Consider the following 26,918-nt stretch of genomic DNA (forward strand, 5'->3'; position numbering starts at 1 on the left):
CACTCCTTCTCAGTCGGAGTATTTCGCGCCCTTTTTGGTTGGGTTTGCCTTTTGGTTAGTGTTGTAGTCACTAAACTGTCACTTTAGTCAGTCGCAAGGGCCAGTTAGTTTCAGTTCATCATGTATTGAATACAGATTACAGTTCATGTTTCCAGTGTTTTATCCGGGAATTTATTTGTTTTGAAGTCACTTGATCTTCTATTATCAATGTAAGTACACAATATTACTATATTTATGGAAGTTTGAATCATAGACTGATAAAAGTATATCTACTATAGAGTAGCTTGGAGAAAATACACATTATTATTATATTTTATAGATGTAGCTTGTGTTCTGTCTTTTCTACCTATATTAGGTAGGTTCAGTTAATTCATTTTGGTTGACTAGTTGAATTCTACCTGACCTGATAGGCTGTGATGAGCTAGAGGACTGAACAAGCTTATATTTTTTACCGGTCATCATACGATAGCCCAGAAATTTGGGTTATATATTATTTAGTCTCTTATTTCAATCGGTATAAGAGTATCAGAGCCTATGATTTTTGTCAAATCTTCAGCATTCCAAATTTTTTCAAATCACTAGCTATTATTTTTTTCGTATTCAATCTTGAATCCAAACCCCTACTTCAAAAATATTTTTTTTTGCCGTAACTATAAATTCCACTAAATGAAACAGAACTAAGCACTTGGAACAAAAATGATTTACATACATAATCCGCTTTCTAAGTTATTTAATAGAGTTTTTTGGAAATTGTAAAAAACAAAGGTTACATTATGAATTCATCAGATAGATATACTTGATCCCTTTGAGAATATTTTAATTTTGATTTTATCATCCAACTAAAATATATTGTTTTTTCATTGTTCAAAGGAGACGTATGTCGCGTCATGCTTTGGAAGGGCGCACAATCACGAGTATCATGGGGAAGCTGGTGACCCTTCGTTGCCATATACTTTTCGTGGGAAAGAGTTCAACGCAAGGACGACCATGAGATAGAGAAAAAACCATTCAAGGACCTTCTCATAACTAAAGTTATGATTGGTAAGATTTCAGCAAATTTATCTTTTTGAAGTTTACTGTGTAGCTTGCTTCATATTTTTCAACAACGCTAATTTGGCAATATTAATATCAGCCAGATAAAATCCCACTTGAATAGAAAATACTACTTCACTGACTCAAAAACTTTATTTCGCCATTAAACATGACATCCACAAACACCGTGGTTGAGTGGTAGAGTGGACACTACTGTCCAAACTTGGAATGAAGGAGTCATTCTATTCTATTTAATAAAAAAATTAGTCATTCCATCCAGGATCTGCAATATTGGATATCTGAGTTGATTTTTTCAATTTGGGAGGTGGTCATTATGATGCTGATCGTTACTTTGTATTGGAAATATTAATTGATTTGTAGTAAGCTACAAATCTGGGATTAACACTCCACATAGCCCCCATCCAGATAAATTAGCAGAAATAATATATTTTCAAAATTTACGCCAAAACCCAACACTCTGGTCCACAACTTACAACTCGACATGTGTAGCATATATACATATGTATACATATACATATGTATACATATGTATCGTTTGAAAAATATCAAGTAGCACATGAAATTAGTTTTATATATTCAAATGTATAAACTTGTAAGTTCATCATAAATAGAGTATTTTCTTCAAGTCTTTGGTCTACTATGATAATATTAATAAACTTATAGTTATAATTTAAACTTAGTTATAGTATAAACTTAGTTATTATTTTTATAAACTTAAAAACTAGCATTACACACTGATATACCCTTAACAATCACAATAAATTGTAAACGCACTTGTGCTGGGCCACTCAATTTTAATTCAATTTTATTCAATTTTCAATTCACAATACAAAGCACAAGAACATAGACAACATATCTAAAAACAGATTTGTGAATATTTTCCCCACATAGACGGATCTGTGTGTGGGGAATGAGTAACAGTACAAGAAGTAGCCTAAAATAAAATAATAATACGTATAATATATCTATTATATATATGAAAGATAATAATAATACGAAAGAAAAATCCTATCAGTAAGCAAGGCCAGAGAAGAAAGATATTGAAGAGAAAGAAAACTATAACTTTTCATGTAGGCTAACGCTTAATAGATTAAAAGAAAAGGCGAACGAAAGAAGAAAGCCACTATGTAGTGATGCTCAAGTCCTATTACTCTGAGCCATAAAAAACATGAATTGTTTGACATGATATAATAAAACTGCCCAATAAATCCATTGAATCAGCGGCCCAAAATACTCTATTTATGATGAACTACCTGCCAAAGGGTATTGCAGTTGTATTGTTCTCGCTTGACCGTCCCATGTCCCCAATGAGATAGGTTTCACCCATTGATTTGATATTCTATTTTTTTGTTTTATTGATTTGAAACACAGAGTCGTCGTTAAAATATTCTAGTAGAATTCATCTAGAAGTGAAAAATTACATTTTTAGGAGAGCAACTGGAAGAATTGAATACTACGAGCTCTTATGACAATAACTTTGTATTTTAACAGATAAGTGAAGTAAACATGTTCTTTCCAAATTTAGATGACATTATTCATAATAATTATTGATTGATTGATTGATAATGTACATAACTGAGGTTCCAATTTTGTTTTCCTTTGAACTTGATCTGCTGTAGACCTACAGGTCAAATGCTTCCGTTTTGACTTATTTTTGTACCTGAAGTTATACAATAAAGATGACATTGAAATCAAGTTGATTCAATTTTTGTTCACAGACATGGAGAAAAGAAGAAGAAACAGTCGTCTGCTGAAGTCAATGAAGACGAGACACTTGAAAATTTTAATTTGGAGCTCCAGCAATAAAATACAATTCGTCGCATTACTATGTTAATTATGAATGTTAAAGTAAAGGATTTATTCATCAATTTTGAAGTTATGTAATTTTTTCACATCCAGCTGAATATACTATTTATTCTATAAAGTAGATTATATGTCAATGATTTTGAATCATTCTGAAGAACTTATTCAATCATTTCTAAAGTGATTTAAAGTAGTTTATTAATCATAATTTTGCTCACTTAAAACATTGTAAATCATTTTACAATCATTTAAAAGTAATTTAAAAGTGATTTGAATCTAGTTTGAAATGCTTTGAAGTGATTTAAAAAGTACATAAATCGATGATTCTAAATGATTTTTAAGAACTTATTTAATCATTTGAAAGTGATTTTCAAGTAGTTTATAAATCACAATTTTGCCCACTTAAAGCATTGTAAATCATTTTACAATCATTTAAAAGTAATTTAAAAGTGATTTGAATCTAGTTTGAAATGCTTTGAAGTGATTTAAAAAGTACATAAATCGATGATTCTAAATGATTTTCAAGAACTTATTTAATCATTTGAAAGTGATTTTCAAGTAGTTTATAAATCTCAATTTTGCCCACTTAAAGCATTGTAAATCATTGTACAATCATTTAAAAGTATTTTAAGAGTGATTTGAATCTAGTTTGAAATGCTTTGAAGTGATTTAAAAAGTACATAAATCGATTATTCTAAATGATTTTTAAGAACTTATTTAATCATTTGAAAGTGATTTAAAATGATTTTCAAGTAGTTTATAAATCACAATTTTGCCCACTTAAAGCATTGTAAATCATTGTACAATCATTTAAAAGTAATTTATAAGTGATTTGAATCTAGTTTGAAATGCTTTGAAGTGATTTAAAAAGTACATGGATCGATGATTCCAAATGATTCTAAAGAACTTATTCAATCGTTTGAAAGTGATTTTCAAGTAGTTTATAAATCTCAATTTTGCCCACTTAAAGCATTGTAAATCATTGTACAATCATTTAAAAGTATTTTAAGAGTGATTTGAATCTAGTTTGAAATGCTTTGAAGTGATTTAAAAAGTACATAAATCGATTATTCTAAATGATTTTTAAGAACTTATTTAATCATTTGAAAGTGATTTAAAATGATTTTCAAGTAGTTTATAAATCACAATTTGCCCACTTAAAGCATTGTAAATCATTGTACAATCATTTAAAAGTAATTTATAAGTGATTTGAATCTAGTTTGAAATGCTTTGAAGTGATTTAAAAAGTACATGGATCGATGATTCCAAATGATTCTAAAGAACTTATTCAATCGTTTGAAAGTAATTTATAAATCACAATTTTGCCCACTTAAAGCATTGTAAATCATTGTACAATCATTTAAAAGTAATTTAAAAGTGATTAAAATCTAATTTGAAATGATTTGAAAAGTACATAAATCGATGATTCTAAATGATTCTGAAGAACTTATTCAATCATTTGAAAGTGATTTCAAATGATTTTCAAGTAGTTTATAAATCACAATTTTGCCCACTTAAAGCATTGTAAATCATTGTACAATAATTTAAAAGTGCTTTAAAGTGATTTAAAATTACATTTCAAAGTACTTTAAACTGATTATTTTGCTGCTTGGGTAAGTTTATTAAGGAGACCTAATCACGTATAATAGATGGAAGGTTAATGGTATAAGAGTATTGAAGGTAAGGCATTGATATATTGTAAAATGAAGTAACATGAGGAAAGGTTGATGAGAGTGAGAAACAGCATACAGAAGAGAAAGAATAACATCCCGTATACTTCAAATGTATGATAATATCTAAATAGAAACAATGCCATTTGCTTCGCAAGTGACCAAGAGATGCAACAAATAACAGATATGCTGTTGAAAATGAAGATTTCAAGAAAAATATACATTTTTGTGAGTGATGAAGTACATGATTTAACACGTTTGTTAAAGGCACAAAATTATCCGGAGTCTCGAGGAATCATTGAAGCAGAGAATCTCCTTATTAAGTACAAGGCTCCCAAATTGCATTTCAACATTTATTTGTTATGTGAACTAGCCTCGAGGTGATAGTTGTTTCTAGTTTCAAGGTAGCTTTACAAAACTGAATGAAAAACTTGAATTTTCAGAAAACCTGTTTATTCATTACAAAATATTAAAAACATTGATTCGTGTTGTTTTCTGATTTAATCGTAGAATATTAAACTCAATTTAAACGATTGACTCATTTATTTTCTTATTTATTGGTTTATTGGAAATTTTTACGGACCAAGATCCATCATATTATATAATTGGAAAATTTAAATTTCAATATGTAACAAACCAAACAAGTCAGGTTTCATAAGCCTTATTATCAGCTTGCAATATTATGATGATCCTGTATTGTATGTTATTCTGTCAATTTATCATTACTTCATGTTAGGCTGACATTTAAAATCGATTAAATATATAAATTTTTGTCGCAGAAATAAAGTATCAGCTCACAAAATGGTGATTTGGATATTGAGAGTTTTAGCAGGGGGTTTCACATATTTCATCAATAAATAATCCAAATTTTCCATTATTTTTTAAAATATATTCGAAGTTCTCAATTTCCATCATTCATGACCTTGCACTCTGCTACGAAGGGTGTGGCTACGTTGTAGAGATAATGATAACTGTAAATTGATTTGGCAAACACCGACTTGTCAAATTCAATGTACAATTAAAAGATAACATACGATTTTTCCTTTTACATCAAATTGTTCAAATCATAGAGAAACCATAAAGTATTGATTCAGTATATAGATTTACTAGATAGTATTCATATTTATACTATACTATATAAATTCATGTATTACTAAATTTACTAGTCTAGTAGATTTAGTTCATCTCTGGTTCAGATGTAAGAGACAATTGTATCATAAGAAATCATCTTTAGAAAATGATATATTGAAAAAAACGTGTGTTTCTTATTCTGCAGAGGAATTTCTGGACCCTGTTCGTCCAATAGCTCTTACAATTTCCAATAATTCACTCCAATTCGATATAAAATTGTATTTAAATTTCGAATTCCATTCAAACCTGGGTCACAATTGATTACCAGAATATTAACTTACCGTTCCCAGTACATTCTAATCATCCTTCAAAATCAATGCCAAATTGTTGAATATTCTCCTGAATTATCAATCATCCCCATAAAAAGTATTCACTTTTTTGTCAGACACAAAATAATTGCAATAAGTTTGATATTCCTGTCATAATTTTTTTTTTGAGTATTGTTGTGCTTCAATAATACAAAAACTGAAATACATTATTCCGCTTCACTAGTTTGTTTTCTCTTTTCCAAACATCGAACTTCAATATTCAATTTCAAACTCCATATTCAGGAATAGGAATCATTCATATCAATTTAATTTTCAAAACACCTGCAATCTGCGTGAACATACCTTGATTAATCGTAGGAAATAAACGCTCATGGTGTACCATTGCAAATACTGGGAATATAATCTACTTTAATATCATGACTGGGCACAGGTGGATTTCTCAGTCTCACAACATTCAACAAAAGGTACCGTAATTAATTTGGCGCATTCAGTAAATTTCAAATGCTCACATTGAAATTCATCGAAAATCAAGTTGTTCAATAGGAGATAGTTTGACGACTCGTGTACGATTAAGTCGTCACTCATAGTTCAAAGTTTGATTCCAGACTGGAATATTATTGTCATAGAATCAGACGAGTTCTATGTGTGTACCAACGATCTATATATACTAACAGTATATTACTACAGTATATACTACAGTTTGTATATATAGATCGTTGGTGTGTACTCGTGAGTAGGCCTACACATACTTTGCATGTGAGCTCTGTTTCACTCAACTTTTGATTAAATCACCTCAAACGGACTCAAATAGTTAAAATATTCTCTATACTGGCGTGGAGTGGAGCTTTGTATTTTGCGATTGAGAAGTTTCAGATAATAGATTAATCATATAAAGTATCTTCAACGTTTTGTTGAATTATTATAACAATAGATACACCGATTTTCTCAGAAGCATTTATATCAGCCATCATATAGAAACGCTTATTCAAAATCACCTTCTATTTACCTTTTTTTCAAAAATTGGAATCAGTCAACAAATAACAACTATTGATTTTGTCTGATACAAGAAGATGGAATTTCATTTCACCAACCCATTATGAACCTCTATCATTAATCCTTTTTCATAATCTATTTACGAGTATGTAAATTTACTATTTTATGATGTGGTATGATTCCAAGATGCCTTTCAATCACTCTGCTCTTAAAATGCAGTATATTTTCTGTTGTTTTATTTATCTTTTTTCTTCTCAGATTCAACATTGATCTATCTGCTGATTTGTTGCACATAGTACAAATGGCCATTACAACAAATTGCTTGTGTTCAGGTGACTTTGAGAAGTTAAGAAGGTTCTAAGATTGAAAAAAAAGCTGTTGAGACACAACTCCCTTGAGACACGATGCCCCCCAAAAGAGAATATTGCGATGTAACTGATGCAAGCCCCACTTCTGTACTCTATCGGAACAATAATAAATCTATAAATAACCATCAGACTATAGGATTCCATCTCCTATGAAACTGAAACAAAACGATTAAAATTCCATGGAGAAGTGCGATTCAACCAACCACAGAACATAAATGAAAGAAAGCCAGTATTTTCAGAATGATTTTTCTCCAGGATTTAATATTCCAAGCAGAAGCTCAGACTGGTTTCATCAAAAGACTAAATGACTGGGAAATGGGATAACCACAATATTCCAGTTTCCAGAACAATCATTGCTGGCAATGTATCTTTCAAAACCGACAAAAACTAGAAACTGAAATAAGTTACTGTTCCAGTTTGAAATTTAATAACCATCCATTTTTATTGGGGGATCTGGATCTGAGTGCGAATCTGCATTACTCTGAAAACGTTTTTGTTCGGCAGCGAACTATGAGATGGAGTAGAAAGGACATGTAACAGAACCGAAGAGAATGGAAATGAGACAAAATGGAAATGGAATCACACTGCTCTAACCAAAAGCCGCAACCTGTACTGCATTCTTCCGCGATTTTTTATTGTGTTAAAGAAGTGGAAAATGAAGAGCTGAGTGCCCGTTTAAATTGAACGAAATGAGATTATTTGTCAGCTTTGTTCTAAGCTGGCTTCGGAATATTCAAAATGGAGGAATTTATTCTCTCACCACCCTGAAATGAAATGAAGATCAGACGCTTTGTTTGCCGCTGTAAGTGCAAAATGTAGAATTCATCCCAATTCAGTTTGAATTCCCTTTGACACAGGGTAAAACAAAAGGTAGCCTACTCAAAATAATGATGATTTCAGCTTTTTACAACAGAATAGACTACTTCTATATCGTGCGATTGTTGTCTTTGAAACAAATAAAATATTCAAAAGCAATCTGGAAGATTGGAAAGTGAGAGATTTAAAACATCTCCATTATCCGATCACTCCAACCCAAACAATAATAATTCATCACTCAAAATATTCTATAATATTCAAATCCTCTTGAAATTTCAAAGGTACGGTAAAGAGTTATAATATAAGAAATCAACGATCCTTCTCTGACAAGAGAGAAGATGTTGATGAAAATATTCTTTTCTAAACCTAAATCTTAAACTTTGAGTTTTCAGCAATGAAGATTGTCAGTTATTGGAGTGGAACACAATCTTACTTACATCATAGCCCTAATACTCACAAAAACGACTAACAGCCCCTATTCATATTACTACGATAATGCTACCAACTACAATTAATCAAAACTGATTATAATTTTAACAACCAATTAAATATCTCTATATTGCTGGATCGAGAGTTTCCAGAAAAAACTTTAATGAGAAGATCAATGAAGACATTTGTAAATTCGTTTAGACCGATTTCCATGAAAATGAGGCAATGAAGTTGAATGCTATATTGTTTTCTAAATACAAACATGAAAAAAGGTACCGGTACTGTGTTTCATTTTAAAAAATAATAGAACAAATCATTTATCATATAAAGCTACTCACTAAAAGGCCCACTGTTATAAAAAGAATGAAACCATCACTTCATATCTGAAATTACTCCTATCAAGCTTTCAAATATTTTCGACAAATTATTCGCAACATCTTATCCTCGTAGCATTCCTTTGCTTAATATCAGTTCGGAGAAACTTGAAGGTTGCCATTTTTTTTTTGTATTGAAGATATAGTACAATTAGATGATGTAGTATAGATATATTTCACGGCCAGTTGAGCGAGCAAATTCCACTTGATGATTGCAAGCTCGTTATTACGGCGCATAGCATAGCATAGCAAAGCATAGCATAAATGTGGGCCAGACTCAGACCGACCACTCATCGTTCTACTAAGCTCTGAAGAAAGCGTGTCCTCCCTCCTCTGCAAGTGCATCAACATCAACATCAACTACTGGACATCGCCGTTATTGAACTGGATTCGTCATAAAAAGTATACTTCAAGAATAATTTCAGCCCTCAGTGAAATCCACTACAATCTGTCAGCATTGGCTGAATGGTGAGCAATGATGTTATTAACAATGAATGCTGACAGTTGAAAGCAAATCTCACTTGAACCATTCATCATTCCACCGTATATAAAACAGCATTTATTTTCTTAAAATCTCAGTTCAAATCCAATACTTACTATTTACTCTAGGGCTGGCCACTAACGGTAGGACATTCAAGATACACATTAATGCATTATACATTAATGCGCCATCACAGCGAAAGGCTTCGATAAAACATTTTGAGGTTAGAGTTTTGTATCTCTAAATTTTTGCTTTCCATTTTTTCTTCGCTGCTCTATTTGAGGTTGAATTCTACTGTCATTACAATTTGTAAGTCTCTAGTGGTTCATTTATTGTTATTGGTTGTTTATTCCTTGTTAGAAGCCTCCTGCTGATGACAAAAAATACATGATGAACATGTGTGAGGGTGTGTTTGTGCATGATAAACATGCTCCATGTACATTCATGTGTTACAGTTGGTAGCCAGCCTGAGATGCTTAATTTATGCATGACATTAAAATTTGTAGAGCTTATATTATGAATAGTAAACTCTCATTAAATTTTCAATTTTATTTTTCAATTATTATTGTATATCATGTGAAAACAATTTATTCTGATCCATTATACTATACTATAATAGATTCAAAAGAATCAATAAATCACACAGTAACACTCATGATACTGGTGTTTTAATTACCTGCCTTTTCATTCAAAATTGTAAGTATGAAATAACAGATTTGCGTTACCAAAATAACAATGAAAACTCTGATAAATCTGTCAAATGAGCTTATGTGGATACTGATAAAATATCATTTAGCCTATCTCTATGATGAGGGGATAAGTTGATAAATTGAATATTAATTAAGTAGAGTGTAATTCGAGAACGAGAATTCAACTCAATTACACTCATACTAATTCAATTATAATTACCATTAATGAGCCAAACTCGCACCTATATTGCAAAGTAGTATTGTTCCATGAAATATAAAGGTGAGCTTCAATCAATCATTTGCTTTATCAAAGCATCTGCAACTAGGCTTACCACAGTTCTATTCAGAGAATGAATATCATTGCATCCAACCAGGAAACATCATTCTTTCATCAGGAACTCATGCTTCCCGGTCATTCTATCCAGGATACTCTCGGTAAACAGACAGGAAACCTGTGCATTAGCATGGAGATCCTCTGCTGCTCTTCTGGTAAGAGCAAACATCATAACAAAACTAAGATGAAGTTTGACTTTGTCCTTGAGCAATGAGACGAACACGGATGTTGGGTGAGCGCCTTCTTAATTATGAAGGCATAGACGGTAAGGTCGTTCAGTCTCACACTCCACTCTAATGCTCTCTCTCACCCTGTCCCTCTTACTCATTCTCACACTTTTCTCTCTCTATAGTTTGCTCTCCCAATCCCAAATTTGAGTGTCTGAACTTCAACTATTTCTCTCTCTCTCTCTAAATTCCAAGAGTTGCTGAGTTGTGAAACTGCTTATAGCTAGACAACAATGACCAGGCAAATAATTCTTGGCTAGGAACTCAATTTTCACTATCTTTGAGGTCTCAAAGGTACAACTAGTTGTCTGGTAAGTTTGGAACAAGATGGAATAATCATGTACCAGTGGCTACCTCTTGGAATCTTCATAATGAGTTCTGAGGAAGGTTTTGACTGAAAAAATTAATGAATAGTTTGCTGTGAGGTAACTTTGTGTAATTCATGTTACATTGATTTCTAATACACTTATTTTTCTATTTTTATTCCTATTTATTCTACTCACTTTATTTTAATGTTTTCTTCTTCTTCTTCTTCTTATTTTCTTCTTCTTCTTCTTCTTCTTCTTCTTCTTCTTCTTCTTCTTCTTCTTTCACTTCGACTTCCTCCTCATCACCATCCTCCTTTTTTTCACCTCCTCCTCCTCGTCCACCTCCTCCTCCTCTTCCTCCTCCTCCTCCTACTCCTCATCCTCCTCTTCCTAGTTCTCCTTCCCCACTTCCTCCTCCTCCTCCTCATCACCAACCACCACCATCTTCTCCTCCTGCTCCCCATCATCGTTCCTCTCTGCTCATTCATGAACTTAGGTGTAGAAAATTCCCTGTTTTAAAATGTTGATAATATCATCGGTTTTTTCCAAGAAGTTTATTCATTGCATGTTTTTTGGATCTTGAAAATCATTTTTACGATCATAATCAACATACCGTAATACAACAGTTTTTACAAGCATTTGCTATTTGAAAACATTCTACTGATATTTGTTCGGAACTTGACGTCAAGAGAAAGTCTTGTAGACTTAATGGGGGACAGATAAAGTGAATTCACATGTCACATCAAAAGTTGTTCAAAATATTTCTGATTACAAGCATGGAGTGAAAGGCAAATAAAGTTTAGCAAAAACGACTTTTATCATCCGACTTTCAACTTAATGGGATAGATTAGGCACTGTATAGTACTTTATTGAGTGATTCTATGTATGAGTAAATGAAAGAGTACAGTAATTGACTTAAGAGGTGAAATATTTGTTTAATAAAAAAATATATTCAGCATAAAGATAAAAAACGTACAGTATCACAAATTATCATTCATGAGGTACGATCATGGATGAGTTACAGAATATGAAATCAAAATTCACCATAAAATTCACTCTATCCATTCTATTCATCATTATATTCATACAACTCTATATAATTATATAAAATGCTCGTCATTCAGGTACTTTGGATGAAATTGAAATCGGATCAAATTGACAGATGAATCACAGATGAAGAGGGACAACTGACAAAGCCTACGTAGATATCCATGATGCAAAGGGCACAATGGAATTAATTTGAATCTATTTCTAATAAACAAGTTGAAACATTTGATCAAATGGTTAGAATTGAGCAGATTTCAATGGAAATTCCGATAATGCAGAATTATTGATCGATCACTCAGACGGCAATGATCTTTGAACATTGAATTCGAATGTAAGTTAGAAAAACAAATTAGTCAGTAAAAAAGTCAAATTCTTAATCAGATTTCCTTCAAGAACAGCGAGAGATGTCATTCACAACAAATATGATAACTTCGAAGATACGGCATGTAATTATTCGATTGTTATTTGAGAATAACATCTTATATAGGCCTAGTCAATTATTTGTTTATTAAATTCGAGAAAGATGAATTGATATGGAGAATAATCCGTCTACATTTATTCCACAAAGAAATTTTTTTCAAGTAATTTATCAAACGTTAACTGACAAAGATTCAGAACGATTATTTCTAGTGAATGAAGACAATTTTTTTATCAAATGAGGAAAGGATACCGATCACCTTCTCGAAAAGAAACAATTCCTACCTATGGAAAAACTGTCAGGCATTGATGACTCAAAACATATTGACGCTGCTTCCCTCAAGCTTACATTTATGTATGCCTTCCATATGCATAAACAACACTGTCTATAACCTGAAGCAATAACCAAGATACAAGATATACACATATACACCCGCTAACATATCCCACACATGCCATATCAGTGATTTCACAGATTCATGAACAATCATAATAAACCCCCATGAGTTGCCTCATAACAATAACCTGACATATTGTTGATCCATCATATCAGTGAAGCATACATAATAAATGACAATGAATTCATCTCTCATTATGAATAATTAGTTGAATTTTGTTTACCGCTGATTAACAGATGGAGAATTCGTCGAAATTGTAAGTTTCACTTCATACATCAAATTTGAAGATAGAAATTCAATTTGTTTATTGGTAACTATTTCTTTGTTCATTGATTTATCTGTTCTCTGATTCATAGAATTGAAGTGCTGCATTGAAAATTAGATTTGCTAATTTGACGGAGTTCCAGGATTTGTGATTATAAAAGCTACTTAATCCCTAGATGATTTTCAAACACAATTTCAAATCAATGTATATTTTCCCAAAAAACTAAAACTACTACGGTACATCAATTTCAGAAAATATTAGATAAATTACAATTACAATAGTTGGTTACAATAAAATTGTACTTATAATGTGTCCTGTACATGTTTAGTGTATTCTGTGTGGAAAATGACTTACTACACTATGGCCTACCATGTTCTAGAGTAGGTTAGTATAATGAAGTGCTATAATAATTCAGTGCTAGGTTATCGTAGGGAGCTTAAAAGCTTTAGTGCTTTGTTCACCATTCATGAGATAAACTCCTTTCTGTGATTTTTATTTGAAAGATTTAAGATCAGCGGGAAGATAGAGAAATTTCATAATTCATGAATACAATTTTTAAACTGTGAAATAGGTTGTTGATATTCTTTACCTCGGTAATATATTGTATTTTTTATGTTTACCTAAATCTTATCTTGTGAATTAGAATAAATTCTTGGTTTTTCAATTAAAGTTTGAAAGATTTTCAAATGATAGTTCATGGTAATAGAAGGCTTATAACTATTTTTGTATAGAGTAGTTACCGGAATCTATGACAATTGCTGAAATTTATCAAACGTTTTTATCTTGATTAGATACGAGATAACTCACTATCATCTTTATCTACCAACTCTGGCTGACGGCTTCGGCCATGCCCAATGAATTTTTGTCAACCATAGAATAATACTGCGCGTTAGTTCATTGGATAAAATGTAGATAAATTGGATAAAGTGTCTATATTATTTGATGTAAGCTAATTGTGTTTTGAGGACAATAAAATTCTTTCCTTTTCTATTCTATTTGAAAGATTGTCAGACTGTAGTATTTCCAATCATAATATTTCTGAAGAGATACTTCTTTTATCGATTGCAAGGGGTTACTTCAATAATTCTGATCATAGTTATCAGAATTCACAGTGCCTTCAAAATAAATTATATCATACATAAGAATAATCTAGACAATAACGGAGTTATATGTTTAGCATGACCTTTTATTCATATAGTTATCAAAAAAATTCCCTATTCACGTATCCATCAACTTATAAAGTTGATAGCTATTTTATTCACTTGGTAGAGGAAGGAAGCTGTTGTTGATAAGTTTCTAAGAGTAAAATAAGTGTGTATAAGAATATGTTCAAGCTTGCCTATTCATTCGTTTTCGATAGTAGTGACCTACAGCAAGCAAATCCTGTTGAGAACATTGATATTCTAAACAAGCAAATATTTCTCAATGAAGATTAGGAAGACTCCAATCCGGTATCGGTTTGGTTCTTCCAATGACGTCATTCAGATGAAGAAGTAGAGACCGTTCCGCTTGGCGTGGGCTACAACTTGTACTTTCACCTGCAAGGCCTGTCACTGTGATTGCCCGTCGAAGCTGTTCGGTTACATTACATTTCATCGACACTCAACTCTTGATATTTCAGTCACGACAGTCGATATACTAGAGACTCGATTCATAGGAGTAAAAAATTTTTAACTTTTTTCACTCATCTTTTGACTCATACTCTAGGCATCCCATCTAACAGCGGGGTTTATTTGGATGGAGTAGCTTTTTCAATCATTAATCAAGTATCAGGAGATTCTTCTCAGACATTTACAACCAGAGAAAACTTCTATACTAGATGATTGTCTATTCTGTGGTTGCAACACATTTACTGAACATTTTCAAACAGCACGCAATGCAGCATAACTGGCATTAAAGTGGAGTGGAGATAGTTAACATAGTTGATAGTTGATGGTGGTTGATAGTACTGTAGTTCATAGTTGATAACAAAAGATCAATCCAAGATTAATCAATGCTCGCATAGTTAAACTTGTGTATTGTAAGACCAGATCCATCAATTCAAATACATAGTTCTGCAGCTAGTTTCCCAGTCAGCAGTAAGGCTTGATTCAAGGCTTGAATTAGAAGCAGCCTTCACTTGCCAATCAAGGCTGAAGTTGAATCCAGCTGGAAACAATCTTGCTTGACATTCAACTCTAAGTCCCCTTGAATTTCCATACTAGAATCGAAAGCAGCATACCCTTGTTTTTCAAGGCTAACAAACTTGGTTGGAATCGAAATTTAATATGGCATGCTATGTATTCGTTCGAATTTAGCTTTTATTGCATGGGTCAAACAAGTCTTGACTTTGCCTTGAATTCCCCTTGTTAGTCAAAGCTAACAGTCTTGATTAGAATTGATCTTGAATATGGCTCGAAAGGTATTCTTTCGAATTTAGCTTTTATTGCATGAGTCAAACAAGTCTTGACTCTGCCTTGAATAACCCTTGTCAGTTAAAGCAATACCTACTATTACTTCAGGCCCCACAACTAATTAATGACGTCATAACATGTAGATTGATTCTTCCTAGATCGTAGTAGTTTCTACTAGCTTATCAATGTAACTTTTGTTACTGTATGAATTTTTATTGGATGGAATACTATCTAAATTTCAAATTAAAGACACTTGTATTTTAATAAATAGAAATTTTATTGAAATAAAAACACTATTCCACAAATGCAATAATTTATCCATATTTTCAGATTGATAGACATAGGCCTACTCAATTCAGTGATAGAGCTATTGATAAATTCATCTCAACCAAAAATACTTAATAATAGCCTGTATCAGAGTCGAAGGAGAGGTAAATCAAAGATAAACCAATTTCCTAACTCTTTTTTTAGGAAAGAGGCTCCCACAAACTTGATCACAATTGATCTGTAGTACAAAGAAACCCATCAGGAGATGTTTTTCAGTTAGGTAAAACCTTCAATATTTTGATGTTATGGGCAGTTCCAACACTTTGCATTTACTTTTTAATTTATTAATTCAAAAGTTCTTTCACACACTTTATTCACACTGTTCTTCCACACTCTAATTACACTGTTATTTCACATTTTATTTACACTGTTCTTCCACACTTTAATTAAATTTTCCACTCACACTTTATTTACACTGTTCTTCTACACTTCATGTAAACCGTTGTTTTGTAGAATTGAAGCTCTTTCTTCTTATCGCTCGTATCCATTTTCGTTTCAAAGTAATCTTTCGAAAAAGTAAAAAAACCGTTTTAAACTTTAAAACCGTACGGAAACTTTTGGAATCTTGTTATAATTCCCGCAACAATTAGGTACCGGTACACAGCAGTATCCCAATGATTTAAAACCCCAAATTCATTATTACTTTTCACAAACAAATATTAGAAGAATGATAAACAAACCATATTCATTGAAATGGAACACCGTTAAAATTGAATTTGTAATTCAAATTTTGTTGATTACCATATCAGATGTGATAACAAGCATCAGCGCCCTTATTCAATACCTACTATTACTTACTCGCTTGCTTACCGCCAGTAGATCATCGATGATCTACATGTGATGACGTCATAGTTTATTAGAGATCAGTTGTAGGGGCCTGAAGTAATAGTAGGTATTGGTTAAAGCCGATTTGAATCGATCTTGAATATAGCTTGCTACGCATTCCCTTGGATTTTGTTTCTATTGTGAGTGTCAAACAATCCTCGAGTAGCCTATTCTACATTGTCTTCTTTACATTGTCTATTTCTCATTGTCACTTCCAAAATCTCCTCTAATACAGGGGAGAAGAGATCAACCTGTAGTGTTCATCCCACACAGCACAAAAAGTTTAAAAAACGTTTAATAAATTAATAAATGTTTAAAATGTATAAATCCGATAAACGTTATGAAAACAACGTTCAATAAACGTTAGGGAATTTTACTAAAATGAACGTTTACTCTATAAACGTTCAATAAACGTCTAGAATGTATATTGCTGATAAACGTTATGAAAACAACGTTTGATAAACTTAGAAATGTTTACTAAAATAAACGTTAGAAAGGTTGGTACAGTATGGAATTTCTACAGTACCTACCCAGTCAACACACTAAGTGAAAATGTTATAAGTGAAAATCAAACATTTTTTTCAGAAGGTGTCTCCTCCCCCCTCACCTGTGTATCTTAATCCCTAAAAATGTCTCAATTTAGGCTTTCTGACCAATATTCCTAAGTGGAATTGAATTCCAATCCCTTTCTATCTTCTTCAAAAATCCTCCAAAAAAGTCTCCAACTCACCGTTATCGAGATAAAGAAAATGTTTTACACAAATTAAGACTGAAATTTTTTGAGTTTTCCAAAAAGTCTCATTTTAAGCTTTTTGTTAATAAATTCGGGTGCAGAATTGCAATTCAAATACTTTTTGTCTTCTGCGAAAATCGTCTAAAATGCACTGTTAACGATATAATTGACCTTTTGCGCTAAATCCAGAGGGACTTAATAAATTTGCCAGATGTTCAAGTTTCCCAAAAAAGTCGAAAAATTGTATTTCTAATCAATAGTTCGGATGCAGAATTGAATTTCAAACACTTTTTGTCTCTTGCGAAAATCGTCTACAACGTACTGTTGATGATATAATAGACCTTTTGCGCTAATTTTAATCCAAATAGGGACTTGGAAAAAATTTGATCGATTTCTAAGTTTCCCAAAAATGTTCAAAAAAGCAGTCTTTTATCACTTATTCGGCTACAGAAGTAGATTTCCAGCACTTCTTCTCAATGCAAAAATCCCGTCAGACGGGCCGTTGACGGGCTACTAACGTTTAAAATTTTAAATAATTGGTAATTGATGATGGAAAATTTTGAAAAAAATAATTAACGATTCTGTTCATGTTATAAACATTGTCCTAGAATTTCAAATGTTTCCAACCAAAATTGAGAAAGTTATATCATTTTTTCAAATTAGATTCCAGTTTGTGCTAAAAATCATGTCACACACCAAGCCTATGAAATAATTTTCAAGTTTCAAATTCAAATAATAATAAACTAGGTACTATTTTATTGATTCCAACATTATTTCAGTGAAAGCACAAATGTCCACCATAAAGAAATCATTAATCCATCCCAGAAATATGGACTGTTATCTGTTTTAATGTTAACAATAAAGATTGTCTATATCAATAACTTTGAAACTCCCGGGGTGATTTGTGCTTGTGCACTACTGCGCTTGAGCGACAGCCATTAAAGATGTCCTCGGCCTGTCTTCTTTAGTTTTCAGTAGTTGAAGGTGAAGTATTGCAGTATTGGTTCGTTGTTTGTTTATCCTTTATTTTATCGCGTCATCAAGTTGATGATGATTTTTGATTGCTGAAGGTCTTAAATTAAGGTAAGATCATTCATTTATGTCTAGGATATTTATTGATAAATTTAATAGCATGAAGTTACCTACTAAACAAAGCTGTTTAGCCTAATAATGGCAAAGCGTTCCCCAGACAAATTTGTAAAGCACATGTTGTTTTTAAAAGCACTATGGTAAATAATTATTATGTTAGGCCCTATTAATAACCCTGATACAACATTAATTGCAATTTTTAGTGTGTATAAGTTAATTTTTTCCATTTTTAAACCCAAACAGTTGATTTAACCAACTGTTAACATTGTTGGTACCTTAAACTTGTAAAACAACTATCAAGTGTGGTTTCGATTTTATGATTTAGGTAATAATTTTTAAACTAGTGATTATATGATTCAGTAATATCATAATAGATTGATTTAATTATTATGAATGTTTAAGATATAAGAAGCTATTGTAAAATGTTACAATAATAAAGCTAATAAGAGAATAGGCCTACCAACTAATAATATTGGTTATTTATAGGCATATTAGGGACTATGGTTACATTTGACCTAATTAACTTTTTGAATACAGTATTTTGATTAGATAAAACATTATTTATTTCAATATGACTAGCCTAGTATCAAATCAACCTCTTGAGAAATACTCTAAATAAACTGTAAATAGCAGCAATCATTCTTATTGATAGGCTACAATTTAATAATTAGTTCAGTACTATGTAAGGTCCTTAAATACTCCCTTGTATTGGTTTATTGTTTTAATACTATCAATTTATTAAAACCATACTAAATTATTACTTCAAAATTTCGGTGTAAATGCACGTCCAGTGCCAACATACCTGTCATCAAATTTTTGGTTGGGATTGATTATTAAGTATGCTATTTTGAGCACAAAATCACAAAAATTAAACGGCGGTCACTTTTGTTTTTGAAATAAACTAAGTTCAAAGTAGCACAATTTTACATGCATTTAACCTATGAGTAGCAGCCATTTTGATTATTGAAATCATCAAATTATGATATTCCTAATCTGAGTTTTCCTAACCCAAAGCTTTTTCTAACCTAAGCTTTATTAACCTAAAGCTTTTCCTAACCTTAGCTACTTATGGTTGCTACTTATAGCATGGGTTAAATGCATGTAAAGTTGTGCTACTTTGAACTTAGTTTATTTTGAAAACAATAGTGACCTCCGTTTAATTTTTTGATTTTGTGCTCAAAATATATACTAAATCGATCCCAACCAAAAATTTGATTACAAGTATGTTGGCACTGGACGTGCACTTTAGCCAAAATTTCTTTCAATTAGATAATTGCTTTCATACATGTTCCATTTGATTTCAGACGAAGGTGGGAATAGAACTGCAGATACATATTATACTAAAATCCACCATGACAGATGAATATGATGCCAAGGATTAGATTTGAAAAAAGTTCTTCTCCTCTCTACATTTGATGAAAGCCATTTTCAGTAAGTTGCACTCGTTCAATGATCAAATTTTTCAACATAGCCTACATAAACAAACTTACTTGTAACCTTAACAAACAAACTTAGGCTACCTACAATAGTCTATATTCAAGAATTACTGGAGCAGTTTTAAGATTTTATGTCAAGCCCTATTAATAACCCTAATATAACAGTAATTGCAATTTTTAGTGTTTATAAATTGAATGTTTATCATTTTCAAACACTAAGGCCCGGTTGCACAAAAGCCGGTTAAATTTTAACCATGATTAATTCCGCGAGAGCCAATCAGAGAAGCCGTTTTATCAAAAACGCATTCTCTGATTGGTTCTCATGAAGTTAATCACGGCTTTTGTGCAACCGGGTCTAACAGTTGATTAAACTGTTATCATTGTTGGTTAACTTCAAACTTGTAAAAAACTATTAAGTTAGTGGTTTTAATTTCATGATTCAATACATTTTAAGCTAGTGATTATATGATTCAGTAATATTATAATAGATTGATTTAATATCATGGATGGTTATGATATAAAAGAAGCTATTGTAAAATGTTACAATAATAGAACTATTCATAACACCATTATAGGCCTACCTACTAATTATTAGTTATATTTATTTGGGACTATAGTTACATTTTTGTTAGGGACATGAACTAAATTTTTTTTAATATTTTGATTAGATTAAACCATATTTATTCCAATATGACCAGTATAAAATAACCCCCTTGAGAAATACTTTAAATAAATTGTAAATAAAAGCAATCATTCTCATTGATAGGCTACAATTTGATAATTAGTTCAGTACTATGTAAGGTCCTTTAAAACTCTCTTGTATTGGTTTATTGTTATATCATTTACTATCACTTATAAAATTCCTTTCAATTAGAAAATCGCTTTCATACATTTAATGTATCATTTGATTTCAGGCAAAGGTGGGAATAGAACTGCAGACGCATATACCAAAATCCACCATGACAGACGAATATGCTGCCAACTACAGTTTTAGATTTAAAACTCCTTTCTACATCTGATGGAAACCATTTTCAGTAAGTTGCACTATACTATTTCCTAATCACTAAAGCAGTTTTAAAATTTTAAAATGATAACTTTATAATTGAATAGGCTCAGATTTTTAATTTCATATGAAGCAAAAATTTATTGTAAAACAAGCTGCAAATTAGTATTGTAATTTCCAAAGAACCATATTGGAGACTTAAGTCACAATAAATCTCAATAATGTTGGATATGTTACAAGAAGTTTGACGAATGAGTGAACTGGCAGAAGTGTGAACCGCGGCTAGAGTCGGTTTAAGGTTGTGCAAAGGCTAAAAATAACATTTATACTGGTGATATTTTTCAAAGTTTTTCGGTTTGTATATCATCAACCTATCAAAATGAAAAGGTATCCTCAGAAAAACATTTTTTCCGATCATTACTTTTTGAGATATGAGAGCCTAAAGTTTGAATTTTTCGGACAGAACATTTAAAATTCGGTTAAAGATAAATCCTTGAGATTTAGAGGATAGATTCTTCATAGTATTGTTGAACTATTAAAAAAATATTTTCTGAAAATATCCATTTTATCGAAAATACAAGGTTTTTGGGCCACTCTGTATCTATATAGAACAAGACAATTATTTATCATGCAAATATTGATTGGCTCTGAATTTATTTATCCTTTTGTGGATACAATCACAAATCATAAAAATATAATTTGGAAAGAATAGCAGGCTTTGCCCAAAACTATTTTATTCCCAAATTTTGATAATGAATAATATGTCCCAAAATGTTTTTATAATATTTTACTGCTGAAAGTTCAAGTTTAATTTTCATTGATGTTTAAAAAAATATAGGTATAAAAATCAGAAATAAAATATAAATTACTAGCAGGCCCTCTTTTTCATGTCTATATTGACTGGGCTAATATGGTTGCAACTTTGAGTGAGTTAGTGTGAACGCATTACTGGGATAAAACATACCTATAGTCTTTTTTCTTTAGGGCTACCCTGGAATAATACTTGAGAATAGAAATCAAAGAAAAATAAAAATAATATTATTCTAATATTTTTATTTCTAAAAAGAAATATGCCAATTTTAAAATGGGTACTTGAATTTCTGTTTTTATTTACATACCTACAGGTATGGTTTGAAAAACAAATACGGCTATCTACTACAGTGCAGTGTAAATATTGCCTAAAACGCTAACCTTGCTAACATATAAAAATTAACATACAATAAAAATAAGTAACATCCATATTTACATAACCAAAAATGTCATATATTCGACTAAAAGGAATAGCACATTTGCTCCTGGGTGGCACATATATGTGCGACATGACTAATCAACTCCTCCCAATAAAAAATTAGGTTTACTTCATATATACCAGTCAATTAATACAGAATACTCCACACATTCCAAATCATATCACCTGTTGAAATGAATATTTCCTTAACAGTAATTTGAATTACTCTGGAATATCGTTAAATTCCTCAAGTTTCTCAAATTTCAGGGTTTTTTCACTCGTGACACATATATGTGCCACTCGGTCTTTATATAGAATGGGAGTGTAAACCAAGGATAGTGTATAGCAGGTTGCCTCAATCGCGTTTACATACGCGGATGAGATGGCATGAGCCTACGTGGCAAACGCCGGCTTCCCATAAGAATTACATACAAAACACCGCGTCAAATATCACTTCCTCACATAAAAACCGCTGTATTGATAAAAAATATGAATATGCTATTCAATTCGGAAAGAAACAAGCTCCACATCAATGTGTATTTTGAAAACATTAATTCATTTCGAAAAGTGTAGAAAGTCCTTGAATCTATCACTATATTCAATCGGTAAAACCTATTCATATTTGTGAAAAAGCTGGTAACTTATTTGTTTTGGACTTATTTTAAACAATAATATGACAAAATGAAGCGAACTCATTTAATTTTATGCTGGTCGTCCAATAATATTTAAAAATGATTGTTCCTTATTTGACAATTGTTTGTGAAAATTGATAGTTGTATCGTCGCCTGGAATGCTAGTTGCAAGCATTTGTATTAATGATATTTGTTTAAGACTTTATTAATTGACATATACCTAGAACCAATTTAGCGAAATCATGGAACTGATGGTTACAAGTTATTTTTAGAACGTTGAACTGTCTGGTTACTAATAATTATTTCAGTTGTCTACTGGAAAGCGTAGTGCCAACACGTTGTTCTTGTATTGTGTTTTTGTTTCTGCTCAGTGCAGTATTATTATTATTAGTATATTTTATCGATTATTTTCATGGGACACAAATTTACAAAGGAAATACCATATATTATTCACGGTAGTATGATATTTTTTATTTCAATGTGTCCATGGGATACTTATGAATGCAAAAAACACTTGTGTAAAGCAAGAATAGATCTTAATTATAATTTAAATAGTTCATCAAATTATGACTTCAAATAATATAACATTAATTATTCATGAAATTATTCAACTACTTTACAGTACAGTAGTGTAATGCGTTTTATTTTTTGATAAAATAACAGCATTAAAGTCATTAAAAGTCATGATTATCTATTTTTTTATCATAATTGGGATAAATAAGAATCTTTATAATGTTTAAATGATGTTCATATATTCTTAGGGCTTATCTAGACTGTTTATTTTTGTGATAAAGCTAGGCAACCGTTGATGGGTTCGCATTGCTATCTTTCAGGAGTTGTTGATAAAATAACGTTAATATCCTGAAATTCCTAAAGAAGCTGTTAGTTCTTTCCACAGACTTCATAAGGATAAAATTTCTAAATGAGAATGGAATCTGTTTAAGAGAAAGAACTAAAACGATGCAGAAAAAACTAATAGAAAGTACAAAAACGTATTTGAAATGGTATTATCAAATCAAATTGTGTGTTCAAACGATTTGTTTTAGACTCGCCGGTAACATTTATAGGATTTTTACTGAAAATTAGTTTGATATTGTTTCAAAGGGGATAAAATGCTGAACATTTTGATGTCAATCACTTCTATGTAAAGTTGATGGTTGATTTGCTATGAGGGCTCAAAGTTGGCATTTTTACATTTGAATGCATGTTAAGCCAGGGCGAGAGGTCGCAGCATGACGTCACACCATAGCAGGCTGCGTTCTCCACGCGTCTTATGTGATCAAGGCAACCTATTATTATACTATTCTTGCTGAGTGTAAACCACCTGAACCAACCCATTTTTTTTCAATTATAAGGAAATAGCAGTATCATCAAAGGCCAATGACATACATATACGTACACAAAATTCATCATTAGTAAATTATTATTATTGATCATGTTTTCAAAGTATAAAATAAAAATCCAAGAAAATATTTGACTTACAGATAGAAAATTGAATTGTCCAATATGTTGTGAAATGAAAATAGTTCATTCAATAAACTTATTTGTGAATAAAACAATCATGTCAAAAAGGCTTTCTTTTATGAAAGTATGGAATAATCATAAATTAGTAGTCCCAATACATGTGGAGAAATTGCAAATCAGTTACTTGAATCAAAGAAGAACTCATCGTTCGTACACTTCACCGCTTGCTCCCAATACTCTTTTCAAATTTCTTCTACATGTTTGCCTTTTTGCAACCAATGTCCAATCACTGCTACCCAAAGACGGAACCTCCTTCAAACACAGTTTTTGGCGGCTGATTGAAGTTTTAGTTTTTGAAGAAATGAGGGTTTGTAACTCAAATATTTAAAATGTAAACACCCATTGTGTGGTACATAATTTTAAAGGCCTTTTTAAAACAAGAATGACGACATCAATAAAAATGTTCTATGATACTTTTATCAAAAATGGCGGCTGATTGAAGTTTTAGTTTTTATAGAAATGAAACATTGATAAAAGTAATAAAACTTAAAACAACACTTTTTTGATGAATAACGAAACACATTGAAAAACTGATTATTTATTTAGTAATCTGTTTGGTACTTTTTACTTTCCTTGCCCTATTAGCCTACCATAGGTAAGGAAAGTATTGCTTTCTGAAAAAAATTAAGGTACCCCAATTTCTAAATTTCTATACGTTTGAAGGTTTGAAGGTCCCCTGAGTCCAAAAAACTGGTTTTTGGGTATTGGTCTGTGTGTGTGTGTGTGTGTGTGTGTGTGTGTGTGTGTGTGTGTGTGTGTGTGTATGTGCGTCTGTGTACACGATATCTCATCTCCCAATTAACGGAATGACTTGACATTTGGAACTTAAGGTCCTTTCACTATAAGGATCCGACACGAACAATTTCGATCAAATGCAATTCAAGATGGCGGCTAAAATGGTGAAAATGTTGTCAAAAACAAGGTTTTCCGTGATTTTCTCGGAAACCGCTCCAACGATTTTGATCAAATTCATACCTAAAATAGTCATTGATAAGCTCTATCAACTTTCACAAGTCCCATATCTGTAAAAATTTCAGGAGCTCCGCCCCATCAATGCAGATAGAATCCCAATTATCAGGCTTCAGATACAATTGAAACAAAAAAATCAAGTGGAGTAGATTGACCATGAAAATCTCTACAATTAATGTTCAGTAACATTTTCACCTAAAATTGAAAATAAGCTTTAAATTCGAGAAAATGTGATTATTCAATTGCAAATTATTGTTGATTCTATTAAATCATTCACTATGAAGAGATAGCAGACCTCATGTGTGTCTCCAGCGTTATTACCCTGTCACCAGCTGGCTCAAATCACTGAATAGTAGACTTGAGATGCGCGGGAACAATAGCGTCAGGTGATCAATTTTCATAACGGCAAGGAAAGTTGTGTGAGTGCGCCACACCAGATTTTTACATTTCATTTCAAAAGATGCTCCCGAAATGCTCGAGACCCTTTATTCTCTCGTTTGACAGTGTGCCAAACTGTCATAAATGTAAATGAGATGTCCTTATGAAGGTCTAAGTCAACCACTTATGAGGGGTTGAAATTCATTTATGTATGTCAAAAGGTAGAGTATTCGACCAATAACTTATCCTGAAAGTTACAATATGTATATCAGTCTCCAACTTATAAAAGTTTTTAAGCTACATAATCAGCATTCTGAGAATTGATTACCGAGAAATTTTATATTTTACTCATAATAACCTATTAAGTTATCCCACTAAACTGTACATTTCATATTTTACAGGACCAAGAGCAGAGAGACTACGCCTCATGAAGCTCAAATCGAGGACGATAGCAGTTCAAAGTAAAAATATATAATTAGTAATAAATTGAAAGTTCAATTTTTGTAATATTTAATAAAAATCATTGAATTTTATTGAAAATAATGCTTTCTTATTTACATTTTTCGCTCATATAGATATACTCTGAAGTTAAGCTTTAAAGAAAATAAACTAATATATTAGTTTATTAGATATAAAATATATTATATAATATATTAATATAATAAAGATATTAATATATAATATTTAATATTTTAATAGATATTCAAAGTAATAATTGATGTGTTACTCAGATGTATATGAACTGTATTCCATTTGAGGTGTTGCAAGCATAGAGGGCTGTTGAACTAGAGCAGATTTGATTTAATTAATTCATCGAATGGCGAGTGACTCATGCACTGCTCCCTCTCAGGACAGTCTGCAAGCTGTTATTGGTTAGCAGAGGTCGATCTCGACTCAATCAATACAACTACAGAGACAGTTTATAGACTGCCCTGACAGGAGAGAATGAATAAGTAATTTGCCATTCACAGGAGAATTTTAAAGAATATTTCAATTTGAATAATATTAAAAATATAAAATGTATATTAATAATCTGATTCAGTGCAATCCAATATAAATGCTTAATCATAATTCAAATTTCATCCAGAATTTGAAATAAATCTGTAATTCTTATTATTCATGATTCAATTATTCTTCCAAACTAATGCTCCAATCTTACTATTGCCTTAATACTCTATTTCTATACTCAGTGGACATCCATAGATTCTATATGTAGATGAAATCTATATAATATATATATTATATAGTCTATATATATATATTATATAATCTATATATTATATAGATTTCATCTATATAATCTATATAT

General features: G+C 31.4%; 1 protein-coding gene and 2 long non-coding RNA genes across 3 annotated transcripts in view; 2 read left to right on the forward strand and 1 right to left on the reverse strand.

Annotated features, from left to right (window-relative positions):
• LOC111046370 (tyrosine kinase receptor Cad96Ca) overlaps window positions 1-26,918 on the reverse strand; it is an 89,593-nt gene that overhangs the window by 47,369 nt on the left and 15,306 nt on the right.
• On the forward strand, window positions 93-3,048 carry LOC120349833. The gene is made up of 3 exons (XR_005570441.1): window positions 93-209; window positions 871-1,041; window positions 2,772-3,048. It is a non-coding gene; the product is annotated as an uncharacterized LOC120349833 (long non-coding RNA).
• LOC120349832 lies at window positions 16,617-26,149 on the forward strand. Its single transcript, XR_005570440.1, has 4 exons — window positions 16,617-18,433; window positions 19,744-19,870; window positions 20,790-20,909; window positions 26,011-26,149. It is a non-coding gene; the product is annotated as an uncharacterized LOC120349832 (long non-coding RNA).

Source organism: Nilaparvata lugens, chromosome 2 (genome assembly GCF_014356525.2).
Source record: "Nilaparvata lugens isolate BPH chromosome 2, ASM1435652v1, whole genome shotgun sequence".
NCBI classification, from domain to species: domain Eukaryota; kingdom Metazoa; phylum Arthropoda; class Insecta; order Hemiptera; family Delphacidae; genus Nilaparvata; species Nilaparvata lugens.